Below are 13902 nucleotides of genomic sequence, written 5' to 3'. Positions count from 1 at the left end.
GGAGCCTCCCCCATTCCTCCTCCCGTAGGTCGCAGTGTCAATGGCGTCTCAAAGGGAAGCGGGGGGGGCCTGCTCATCTCCTGCATCTGTTTTGGCTCATCTGAATGATGAAAATAAGTTTAGACGAGCCCAGGGAGAGCCAGGGACTGACTTCAGCCTCCTTTCACAGCTATTGCTGTGAATGTTCAACAATTAACCACTGTGGTCCCGCATGCGGCTGTTGACTGTTGAACATTCACAGCAAAATCTGTGAAACAAACGTTCCGGAGTACCGGAGGTGTTTCAACCCCTCGGTCCCTGGGACACTGTTGCATTATTAATTGACATATTCTGCCCTCATGGGGAATACAGTGTAATGACCTTATAGTCAGCAATAGCAGGAAATACTGTCCATTAAAGCACCGCTCCCTTGGTAAAGGCCCTTGCCTTTGGAGCTACAACAAGCATCAAAGCTATATTAAAGGTTTCAAATAATTACTGAACATGGTTACTCAGTCAGAGAAATAATTATCATAATATTTGCAGGAGGATCACATTTTGGTAACCTCCAAAGTATATCAAAAGCCAGAATCAGAACTAACTCTATCTGTAAAGTCAATAGACAGACCACCACAACAAATGTGTGCTACGAAATAAGAAAACATTTTTTTATAATATCAAATAGCAAACTGACATATAACCTGCTTATTTGGAAATCAAGGAAAAGTTCTTAAGTTTTTAGACAGAGAGAACACATTATTGACATGGTTCATGATGTGGTAAAAATTACAGCAATCAATGAATGTTCATGAAAGCATGGCACAACAAAATGTAATTTAATAAACCACACCTACAAAATGAATAATTAATTGTGACTCTTCCCCAAAAAGCCACAAGTCATTTTACAAGGTGATTCCCTAACATAATAACTGTATCTTAATCACAGTTTAAGTTTCTGGCCATTCATGTATGACCCAATTTGTACGGGAACATTTGCTGTCAGCTTATTACTTGTTCATTAGAAATGCCTACAACCTGGACTCCTTTCCCAAGAGGGGTGGGTTGGAACGGGAGGCACATTTATTGATTAAAAGTGATGCTGGATTCCCATTTACTTCTTCCACAAAAGGGCCACTCTGGGTGACCTCTAGGACTGCACCAAGCACGCAATCCTTCTCCCGTCTCAGGCACCGTCATTGTGTCTGATTCAGTCCAGTAGAAACTCTTGTGTAGATGCAAGTCGTGGAAAATCCTTATTAATCACTAAAGGATTTTGTTGAAATCCTGAATTTGTTGAGAATTTGGTGTTCTATTCTGAATTGGGCTGTGGGACTATCTGGACTGAAGGTATGTTCCAATATATCTGCCTTTGTTTCTGCATGCTCGTAACAAAGGCCAGTTGGGCTGGGACAATTGACTGAGACATCCCTTTCGGTGCCATCTGATTCATGTTCCAGTTTCCCAGGTTCCTGCAAACATCGCACAGATCATGTCTTATTCTGCACATTATTAGTGTTTGAGGTATTTAAATTGCCACTGTTAGTAAACCCTATACCCTAAGCAAGGCCGGACTGGCCTTAATGGGCTTCCGGTTTTTCCCCAGGAAGCTATAAGTGGGGGCCGATTCTTCAGTGCCGGGAAACATATTGGTCACTCGGGGCTGGTTTTGCTGTGGTGCTGCTATATCGCCCCCCGCAGCAACAAAAGAGGCAGGGAGCTGGTCCGTCAAAATTGTCAGGCCTGGTTTGGGTTCCCAGTACGGCCCTGACCCAGAGGAACAACATTTCCTCCTTCCACATACTGAACATCATTACTCTGTACACCAACGCCGTGCATATCCAAATTCATACCAGCAACAAACCCAGAATCAAAACGAGAATACAATCCGTGAGAACCACTTTCGTCACCCGTCTCGAAAAATTATGTCTGAGCACTCATTATTATTATTTTGATCTTCTTCTGCTTAGTAATACAATTGTCACTACAGTACTTTGGTTACAACAAAGTCTCATCCAGAATGTTGGTCTGCAGCCCCTCACATTTTGCTGGACATGTGCACTAACCTCTGGATGCAACGCTAAATGATGCGTACTCTTTCAACCGGTCTTCGACTTTGCAATATTGTCTGTAAATCTGCATTATTCTCTTGTAATACATAATAAAATATTTTGAGGCGCTTCACTCTGTGGCTCTTCAATTGGCCAGTTTACAAGCAACTTACACTCATTCCACAAATCTCTTGGGACAACAATGAACAAACTTAAACTCAGCTCTCGACCACCCCGCATGGACGAACAGGTCTCATCTCCACTGCATCCCTCCTGGACAGGCCCCACCTTCTATGAACCACCCAAACACAGGACAGGCCTCACCTCATCTGCACCCCTGGACAGGCCTCTCCCCCTCTGCACCCCTAGACAGGCCTCACCTCCTCTGCACCCCTGGACAGGCCTCACATCCTCTGACCCGTGGACAGGCCTCACCTCCTCTGCACCCCTTGACAGGCCCCACCTCCTCTGCACCCCTGGACAGGCCTCTCCTCCTCTGCACTACTAGACATGCCCCACCTCCTCTGCCCACCTGGACAGGCCTCACCTCCTCTGTACCCATGGACAGGCCTCAACTCCTCTGCATCCCTGGACAGGCCTCACCTCCTCTGCACCCCTTGACAGGCCTCACCTCCTCTGCACCCCTGACCAGGCCTCTCCTCTTCTGCACTGCTAGACAGGCCACACCTCCTGTGTACCCCTGGACAGGCCTCACCTCCTCTGACACCTGGGTAGGCCTAACCTCCTCTGCACCCCTGGACAGGCCTCACCTCCTCTGCACCCCTTGACAGGCCTCACCTCCCCTGCACCCCAGGCCTCACCTCCTCTGCTCCCCTGGACAGGCCTTTCCGCCTCTGCACCCCTGGACAGGTCTCTCCTCCTCTGCATGGCTAGAAAGGCATCAACTCATCTGCACCCCTGGACAGGCCTCTCCTCCTCTGTACCCCTAGACAGGCCTCTCCTCCTCTGCCCCCCTGGACAGGCCTCACCTCCTCTGCACCCCTGGTTAGACCTCTCCTCCTCAGCACCCCTGGACGGGCCTCACCTCCTATGCACCCTGGACAGGCCACTCTTCCTCTGCATTCCTGGACAGGCCTCACCTCCTCTGCACCCCTGGACAGGCCTCACCTCCTCTGCAACCCTGGACAGGCCTCACCTCCTCTCCACCTCTGGACAGGCCTTACCTTTTCTACACCTCTGGACAGGCCTCAGCTCTTCTGCACCCCTGGACAGGCCTCACCTCCTTGCACCCCTGGACAGGCCTTACCTCCTCTGCACCTTTGGACAGGCCTCTCCTCCTCTGCACCCCTGGACAGGCCTCACCTCCTCTGCACCCCTTGACAGGCCTCTCCTCCTCTGCACCCCTGGACAGGCCTCACCTCCTCTCCTCTGCACCCCTGGACGTGCCTCACCTCCTCTGCACCCCTGGACAGGCCTCATCTCCTCTGCACCCCTGGACAGGCCTCTCCTCCTCTGCACCCCTGGACAGGCCTCACCTCCTCTGTACCCCTGGACAGGCCTCACCTCCTATGCACCCCCTTGACAGGCCTCACCTCTTCTGCACCCCTGGACAGGCCTCACCTCCTCTGCACCCCTGGACAGGCCTCACCTCCTCTGCACCCCTTGAAAGGCCTCACCTCCTCTGCACCGCTAGACAGGCCACACCTCCTCTGCACCCCTGGACATGCCTCACCTTCTCTGCCCACCTGGACAGGCCTCACCTCCTCTGCACCTCTGGACAGGCCTCACCGCCTCTGCATCCCTGGACAGGCCCCTCCTGCTCTGCCCCTTTAGACAGGCCACACCTCCTCTGCACCCCTGGACATGCCTCACCTCCTCTGCCCACCTGGACAGGCCTCACCTCCTCTGCACCCATGGACAGGCCCCACCTCCTCTGCACTCCTGGACAAGTTCAAGTTCAAGTTCAGGGATTTATATAGCGCACTACTCACCCAGAGGGTCTCAAGGCGCTTGGGGAAGGGGGTTTGGCCTCACCTCATCTGCACCCCTGGACAGGCCTCAACCCCTCTGTACCCCTGGAAACAGGCCTCATCTCCTGTGCACCCCTAGACAGGCCTCACCTCCTCTGACCCCTGGGCAGACCTCACCTCCTCTGCACCCCTGGACAGGCCACACCTCCTCTGCACCCCTTGACAGGCCTCACCCCCTCTGCACCCCAGGCCTCACCCCCTCTGCTCCCCTGGACAGGCCTCTCTGCCTCTGCACCCCTGGACAGGCCTCTCCTCCTCTGCACCCCTGGACAGGCCACTCCTCCTCTGCATTCCTGGACAGGCTCACCTCCTCTTCACCCCTGGACAGGCCTCTCCTCCTCTGCACCCCTGGACAGGCCTTGCCTCCTCTGCACCCCTGGACAGGCCTCACCTCCTCTCTACCTCTGGACAGGCCTCACCTCTTCTGCACCTCTGGACAGGCCTCACCTCTTCTGCACCCCTGGACAGGCCTCACCTCCTTGCACCCCTGGACAGGCCTCACCTCCTCTGCACCTATGGACTGGCCTCTCCTCCTCTGCACCCCTGGACAGGCCTCACCTCCTCCCTACGTCTGGAAAGGCCTCACCTCTTCTGCACCTCTGGACAGTCCTCACCTCTTCTGCGCCCCTGGACAGGCCTCACCTCCTTGCACCCCTGGACAGGCCTCACCTCCTCTGCACCTCTGGACAGGCCTCTCCTCCTCTGCATCCCTGGACAGGCCTTACCTCCTCTGCACCCCTTGACAGGCCTCTCCTCCTCTGCACCCCTGGACAGGCCTCACCTCCTCTGCACCCCTGGACAGGTCTCACCTCCTCTGCACCCCTGGACAGGCCTCTGCTCCTCTGCACCCTCTGGACAGGCCTCACCTCCTCTACACCCCATGACAGGCCGCACCTCCTCTGCACCCCCTGGACAGGCCTCACCTCTTCTGCACCCATGGACAAGCCTCACCTCCTCTGACCCCTGAACAGGCCTCGTCTCCTCCGCACCGTGGACAGGCCTCACCTCCTCTGCTCCCCCTGACAGGCCTCACCTCCACTGCACCCCAGGCCTCACCTCCTCTGCTCCCCTGGACAGGCCTCTGCTCCTCTGCACCCTCTGGATAGGCCTCACCTCTTCTGCACCCCCTGACAAGCCTCACCACCTCTGCACCCCAGGCCTCACCTCCTCTGCTCCCCTGGACAGGCCTCTGCACCCTCTGGACAGGCCTCGACTCCTCTGCACCCCTTGACAGGCCGCACCTCCTCTGCACCCCCTGGACGGGCCTCACCTCTTCTGCACCCATGGACAAGCCTCACCTCCTCTGACCCCTGGACAGGCCTCGTCTCCTCCGCACCCTGGACAGGCCTCACCTCCTCTGCACCCCCTGACAGGCCTCACCTCCTGTGCACCCCTGGACAAGCCTCACCTCCTCTGACCCCTGGACAGGCCTCGTCTCCTCCGCACCCTGGACAGGCCTCACCTCCTCTGCACCCCCTGACAGGCCTCACCTCCTCTGCACCCCAGGCCTCACCTCCTCTGCTCCCCTGGACAGGCCTCTGCTCCTCTGCAACCTCTGGACAGGCCTCACCTCCTCTGCACCCCATGACAGGCCGCACCTCCTCTGCACCCCCTGGACAGGCCTCACCTCTTCTGCACCCATGGACAAGCCTCACCTCCTCTGCACCCCTGGACAGGCCTCACCTCCTCGGCACCCCTTGACAGGCCTCACCTCCTCTGCACCCCTGGACAGGCCTCTCCTCCTCTGCACCGCTAGACAGGCCTCACCTTCTCTGCACCGCTAGACAGGCCTCAACTTCTCTGCACCCATGGACAGGCCTCACCTCATCTGCACCCCTGGACAGGCCTCTCCCCCTCTGTACCCCTGGACACGGGCCTCACCTCCTGTGCACCCCTGGACAAGCCTCACCTCCTCTGACCCCTAGACAGACCTCGTCTCCTCCGCACCCTGGACAGGCCTCACCTCCTCTGCACCCCCTGACAGGCCTTACCTCCTCTGCACCCCAGGCCTCACCTCCTCTGCTCCCCTGGACAGGCCTCTCCACCTCTGCACCCCTGGACAGGCCTCTCCTCCTCTGCACGGCTAGAAAGGCCTCACCTCCTCTGCACCCATGGACAGGCCTCTCCTCCTCTGCACACCTGGATAGGCCTCTCCTCCTCTGCACCCCTAGACAGGCCTCTCCTCCTCTGCACCCCTGGACAGGCCTCACCTCCTCTGCACCCCTTGACACGCCTCACCTCCTCTGCACCCCAGGCCTCACCTCCTCTGCTCCCCTGGACAGGCCTCTCTGCCTCTGCACCCCTGGAAAGGCCTCTCCTCCTCTGCACCCCTGGACAGGCCTCCCCTCCGTTGCACCCCTGGACAGGCATCCCCTCCTCTGCACCCCTGGACAGGCCTCTCCTCCTCTGCCCCCCTGGACAGGCCTCACCTCCTATGCACCTCTGGACAGGCCTCTCCTTCTCTGCACCGCTGGACGGGCCTTGCCTCCTATGCACCCTGGACAGGTCACTCCTCCTCTGCATTCTTGGGCAGGCCTCACCTCCTCTTCACCCCTGGACAGGCCTCGTCTCCTCTGGGCCTCTGGACAGGCCTCACCTCCTCTTTACCCCCTGGACAGGCCTCTGCACACCTGGACAGGCCTCTCCTCCTCTGCACCCCTGGACAGGCCTCGCCTCCTCTGCACCCCTGGACAGGCCTCTCCTCCTCTGCACCCTCCAGACAGGCCTCTCTGCACCCCTGGACAGGCCTCAACTCCTCTGCACCCTGGACAGGCCTCTCCTCCTCTGCACCCTCCAGACAGGCCTCACCTCCTCTGCACCCTGGACAGGCCTCTCCTCCTCTGCACCCCTGGACAGGCCTCGCCTCCTCTTTACCCCCTGGACAGGCCTCACCTCCTCTGCACCCCTAGACAGGCCTCTCCTCCTCTGTACCCCTGAACAGGCCTCACCTCCTCTGCACCCCTGGACAGGCCTCTCCTCCTCTGCACCCCTGGACAGGCCTAAGCCTCCTGTGCTCTCTCTTCCTCCTGGGTCTTGGGGGAGGTCTGGGGGGGGGGTCTTTGAGGGTCTGAAGATGGAGGTAACTGCAAACACAGACAGACAGGGCTCCTTCCTCCTCTGCAACAGGCTGGACACAGAGCACAAGGAGGAAGTGATGTCAGCACTTGCTGCTGGTGCTGTCTCTGCCACCACTGACCCGGAAGAGGAAACCCTTCTCACTTTCATCCAATATACAGCTCAGTTGGTTTCATCATCAGACGAGGTGCGCCCTCTGGTGGCTGCTGACAGAACCGCCACCTCCAGGCTCCAGGAGTGAATACATTTCACACAAACAAGCAATGGTGCCTGTAAAGACCTGGGATTTCAGATGTCACAGACGGGAATGTTTTTAAGGGTCAGACAGTTCAAGTACAGGGCCTCACACTTGGCTGCTGTAAAAAAGCATTTATAGCTTCACTTCAGATGAGCATCTTCCAAACACTGATGTAACGGACTTAAGAGTATTTACAGAAAGGTGACAACTGGAAGTGGCAGTCTGTATTTCAAATCATAATATATCTGTATTTCAATTAATATATAGGTATATGGGTCAGTTTTGCAATTAAGCTGGGCAGCTCATTTATTCTTTTAAAAAAATTATTTGCAGTTTTTCAAATCCACAACGTGCTAGTTAGCAAAGTAAACAGAGGTTAATACCATGGAGTTTAAGACACCAGATCAGTGACCATGAGGCATAGGTCATGTGTCTAAGCGACAATTGAAGGAACAGCTTATTTCCTGTGCCTGTGGCTTATTCCTTATATTTAATACTGTTTTATATCCTTGAAAGAGACTGAATTGTAGGTTCTAATTAGGTTTTGACTTTCTGGTTTAAGAGCACAACGGTCTCCTAAAATATTAGGATAGCGGTCTCTTGCAGGCTTTGGTTTTTTTGTATCCAGTAACCACCATCCTCTCTCAACAAAGATTCACTGACAAAAATAAAGCAATATATCTTTGAAACAATTAATTCCTAAGATAGGGCAACCGAGCATGAACAAGAAATTTCTCACACGGTTTACATTGTGTTAATGTTAATGTTATGGGTGACTTATATAGCGCTCGGCTACTCCATGGAGTGTCCCGGCGCTTTTTTCCAACCCACAACAGACTACAGAAAAGAATGGCAGAAAGGAAGAGGGAAAAGGGGCAGGTTACTGTCCATACAGCCATGTCTTCAAGTCCTTTCTGAAAACCAGCAGACTAGAAGTACATCGAAGTGACAGAGGAAGGCTGTTCCATAACTGGGGAGCCAGGTGTTTGAAGGAGCGTCCCCCAATCCTAGCCTTCCTGACAATGGGGACAGCGGCAAGGCCAAGGGAAGCGGACCTAAGGGATCTAGTAGGCTTGTAAAAAACAAGACGTTTCTGAATGTACTCTGCTCCCATAGCATTCAGTGCCTTATGTGCCAGTGTCAATGTTTTAAAAACAATCCGCTTGCGAAGAGGCAACCAATGTAAGGAGTTTAGCAGGGCCGAAGCACTTGCTCGGCGGGGAAGGCAAAAATTCGCCCATGCCGCTGATTTTTGGTCCACCTGAAGTTTTTGAAGTAAATAGTCAGGGAGGCCCAAATAGAGAACATCGGAATAGTCCAGCCTAGAACAGATCAGAGACTGGACAGTTGTTTTCCTATGCACTATTGGAAGCAAGGGAAGAAACTTGCGTAGCATTTTGAGCAAACCATAGCAAGTACCAGTCAGACCCAGAATCTGGGACTTAAACGAAAGGCTATTGTCAATTTTGACCCCCAGATTCTTAGCAACTAACGAGGAGGATGCAGGAGGACACATGTTGATAGGCCACCAATCATGCCAGTTCGGGTCCGCGTGACATCCAGAAAAAAGCACTTCTGACTTGTCAGGGTTGCATTTAAGGCTATTTCGTTGAAACCATTCGAACACAGCCCGAGGCAGCTCCGAATGCTCTCACCGTCAAACTCTGCTCCCTTATGACAGGTGAAAAGGAGCTGGGTGTCATCGGCGTAGGATATGATCTGAGCACCAAAAGACTCAGCCAGTACCGCCAGAGGGGTCATAAAGATATTAAAAAGAGTCGGGCTCAGGACCGAGCCCTGAGGGACTCCGACCTCCAGAGGCGGCACTGCGGCTGAGTAAGGGGGGGCCCAGACCACCTGTCGGCGACCTGCTAGATAAGATTGAAACCAGCTCAACACCGTCCCTCTCAGACCGATCTCGTAAAGTCTGCCGAGAAGAGCCTCATGAGGGACGGTGTCGAAGGCCGCCGACAGGTCCAATATAACCAACATAGCCCTTCCTCCTGCATCCAACACATCTTTTATGGCCTCATTGACCTCCAGGAGTGCTGTCTCGGTACTAAGATTGGATCGGAAACCCGACTGAGTGGAATGCAGCAGACTATGGGTTTCATAAAAATGAGTGGGTATTACTGGTCTGAAGAACAGGGGAGGGGCATTTCATTACTCGAAAATATTCTACTCTTTCACATAGGCTCTTATATCACAGTACGCTTGTCATCAATACACCATTGATTACTGAGTGCGCATAGCTGCCAAGGTTTCAGATTGCCTTGTGTGACATTTTCATAACTTCAGAGTAATTATGAGTGACATTTCAAGAACCATGAGTGACACTTTCTCGTGCGGAAAACCAAGTAAGGAAGACTAGGGAAACACATAAATGTATGAAATGACATCCTTTTGAGCAAGGTAGCGCTAAGATCTTGCCCTAAGAATACATTGCCCTACATAGAATATGGAAACCTCAGTGTTATAAGCGTGGTCGGTCTCTTTACTTATGAGTATTGTGTAATCCTTGTCAAATCAGCCGATCTTCATGTACTCCGCTCTGTTACCAACAACGTGTAATCAAAAAACCCTCTAATGCGCACCTGTTTTGGAAGACCATTGCTGGTTTGTACTGGGGTTTCTACATACATTTTTACCGAGCATAAATGCATACAATGTTGGCAACTTTGATATTCTTTATTCTTCAGTGTGGTATTTTAATGTGGATCCCTACTCTGACAATATGCAAATGCTCCACTGCACTGTAGTCCTTTGAATTTTTACTGGTGCTTTGTTACCCTGCAGCTTGAATATTTGTTTGCGTTTTTGAGTGTACGTGGCACAGCTGCATTTCCTTGAATTAAGGAGTAGTAGAAACACTTCCGATTTTGTTTGTTTTAAAATACTAAACCCATTTGCTTTACATTCTTTATTGTTCTAACACTATTGCAGCAAATACAATGTATTATTGAAGGGTGTGACTGAATTGCACAGCAAGGCCATATTTCTAAAGGAATACCCAGGCATTCTTTCTCATTTTGGCCACATGAACCGCAGATGCTAAGGGTCGCAAGGACAGTGCCAGGGGTCGCAAAAGACACATCAGGGGTCACAGATGCGACCATTTTGCGACCCGTAAATGGCATTCATGCACACACTGCGGTATTTGTTTAATCTGTCTCGGAAGAATGAAAGGGTATTCATTTTAGAGATCTTAGCAGGATGAAATGCGGAGCTGTACACAGCAGAATGTCACGATATGAGGACTGAGGTAGCCTCAAACAAACGCTAACAAATCCATGATCCAGACGGCTTCTCACGACACAACGCTTCCTGTAGGAACAGAATTAGCAGCGAAGACAGCAAAAACCCAAGTAAACAAACACACGCAAACACTATAGAAAGGCTCCTGCTTCTTCACCTCCACACTTTAAAACCGGACGTGCAAAAATGAGAGAGTAGGAGGAAGAGGACGACCACAAAAAATGAAGGATGTTGGAGACGGCTTCAGGAGGACGCTGCATAAGAGGTGGAATACGGAGAAAGAGTTCCGGTAGGAGAGACAGAGGTTACCAGCTGCTCTAAGACACCTTTCTGAAGCTCGCCCAGAGGGTGTTGTTAGTGTTTTGCTTCAGTTCAAAAGAGCGTAAAAACAGCCCTGGGTGTGGTAACGGTCTAGTTGTTCCCAACTAGCGCCGGAACCGGAACACCTGAACAGGAACCGGAAGGCGGCCATCTTGTGAGGCGCCGACCGGCTCAATGAGAGTCACGCAAACCCGGCGCTCCGGGAAATAAAGTACATCTCGAATACACGCCTGGCTCCGAGCTTCCTTTACGAGAAGGGTTCCCACAATGGCGACGAGGCGGGACACGAGCCAGTTCTGGGCATAACAAAAAAAATGCACATGCACGGAGCATCAGGCACCAATCCCGGAGCGCGGCAGAGGGCGAATGACAGCGCAACGACCGACTGAATTGAAAGTACCTGCTACGCTCAGCGACGCAGGGGAGGTACAAGGAGGCGCCGTGCCAAGGCACAAGGGCACAGAGCGACCAGTGGGCGGCCCATAAGGGAAAGCGCGGGAAGAGAGTGCGCAACGCGCTACGCGAGATCAACGCGGCGAGCCCAGTACCACGCAGAGGCGTAGAGGAAGCACAGCCAGACACGCACTCACCCTCTGGCCACAGCAAGCTGGCGGAACAGCAGAGACGAGGTGAGGGGTCAAGCGAAGTGGACAGGGGCAGACCGCGAGCGAACCCAACAACTGAGGGGGCAACAGGAGGTGCAGACAGCAGGGAGAACAGTGAGGAAGACGGAGACGAAAGACAAGCGTCAGACAGCCCGCCCAACCGCACAGTTCCCGCACAGGCAGGCCCGAGGGGCGACAGAAGGAGGCTACACTGTCTACTTCCCTCCCCCACATGGTGCCATTCCTCCCAAGAAGAGGAGAACCCACGATGCCCTGGGAAGATTAGAAACGGTACTTCCTAAATTAATTAGAGGCATTAGAAGACGAAGGTGAAGCGGCTTACTCGAGCCCGAGGAGAAGGAAGAAACTGTTACACAACCTGGGCCCAGAGGGTTTGAGAGTATTTGACACCATCGTCAAAGGTCCGAGGGACGCAACGGACACGGATGTGTTTAGACATGCCATAGAGGACTTGGATGCGCACTACAGACCGGTAGTGTGCGTAGCCATAGACAGACACAATTATTTCCAGAGGAAACCAGAGAGCAGAGAGATGGTCGATGAGTACGTGGCGGCTCTACAGAAGTTGGCACTGACGTGCAAATTCGGGACCCTCCACGACGAGCTGGTGAGGGACCAGATCATAATGCACACGTCGAGCACACACATCCAGGAAAAACTATGGGTAAACGGCGATGCTCCCCTGAAGGAGGTATGGGACTTAGTGAAAAAGGCAGAGATGTCCAAACGATGTGCCCAGGTGGCCAGGAAAGACACAGGAGGAACACAAACGGTCTGTAGAGTCATGACGCACAACAAGAGTGACAAGACCAGACAAAGGGAACCACCCAGGGGCCAAGACACCAAGAGGGGCCCACAGACACAGGGGGGCAACCCCAAAGACAGGAAGGGGAGGACGACCAAGCTGTTACAGATGTGGAAGTACATCGCACCTGGGCAACAACAAGATGTGTCCGGCGTTTAGGGTGAAGTGTGCATTCTGCGGAGTATTTGGCCATTATGAAAAGGTGTACCGCCGGGAACCCAAGAGCGCCGCCGTCAGATACATAGACCAGGGAAACACGGAAGAAGACAATACACAGGTGGAGGAAGAGGACCTCGAGGAAGTCCTCTGCATTGATGCCCAAGTCCTGGACGTGGGATGTAAAGAGTCAGACAAACCAAGACTCAACATGCACATCGGAGGAGTACCGATTTAAATATTAGCAGACTCAGGAGCCCCCATCACCATTGTTCAAAGGCAGGTATGGGAAGAAAAGTTTGTGACTAAAATAAAGGATGAACTGCGTCCCATGGACGTGAGACCAGTTACTTACATTGGCCAGAGAATACCCATGCTGGGCTATTGCCCATTGCTTTTCAAATTCAAAGGGCGTCAAGCCAACTGCAAACTGTATATCGCAGAGAAGGGGCCATCTGTGCTCAGCTGGAAGGATCAAGGTGCGCTGGGAATCCAACTTAACCCAGGAGGAATAGAAAAGGTGCTACTGATGAAAACAGAGGAAGGACGCGAAGATGAGGCCTGGCACAGAGAATACCCGAAGGTGTTCAATGGACAGATAAGAGAATTGGCTAAGTACAAGCACCTGATACGGTTGAAGGAAGGAGCTAAACCGGTCATCCACAAGGTGCGAAACATCTCTTTCCGATGCAGAGAGGCAGTGCAAGCGGAACTCGACAGATTGAAGAAAAGCGGGTTGATACAGGCCATAGAGAGCGCGGAGTGGCTCTCACCCTGTGAAGTAGTGTGGCTCACTGGTTAGAGGCGGCAGACCCGAGAGCAGAGGACGGCCCGGGACCAGGGTTCCTCTGCACCCCAGGCCTCACCTCCTCTGCTCCCCTGGACAGGCCTCTCCGCCTCTGCACCCCTGGAAAGGCCTCTCCTCCTCTAAATCCCTGGACAGGCCTCTCCTCCTCTGCCCCCCTGGACAGGCCTCACCTCCCCTGCACCCTGGACAGGCCTCTCCTCCTCTGTACCCCGTGGACAGGCCTCTCCTCTTCTGCCTTCTGCACCCCTGGACAGGCCTCTCCTCCTCTGCACCCTCCGTACAGGCCTCACCTCCTCTGCACCCCTGGACAGGCCTCACCTCCTCTGCACCCTGGACAGGCCTCTCCTCCTCTGTACCCCGTGGACAGGCCTCTCCTCCTCTGCACCCCTGGACAGGCCTCGCCTCCTCTGCACCCCTGGACAGGCCTCTCGTCCTCTGCCCCTCTGGACAGGCCCCTCCTCCTCTGCACCCCTGGACAGGCCTCACCTCCTCTGCACCCTGGACAGGCCTCTCCTCCTCTGTACCCCGTGAACAGGCCTCTCCTCCTCTGCACCCCTGGACAGGCCTCGCCTCCTCTGCACCCCTGGACAGGCCTCACCT

Source organism: Lissotriton vulgaris, unplaced genomic scaffold (assembly GCF_964263255.1).
Source record: "Lissotriton vulgaris unplaced genomic scaffold, aLisVul1.2 SCAFFOLD_1464, whole genome shotgun sequence".
Lineage (NCBI taxonomy): Eukaryota > Metazoa > Chordata > Amphibia > Caudata > Salamandridae > Lissotriton > Lissotriton vulgaris.
Note: the sequence above shows the minus strand (reverse complement) of the source record.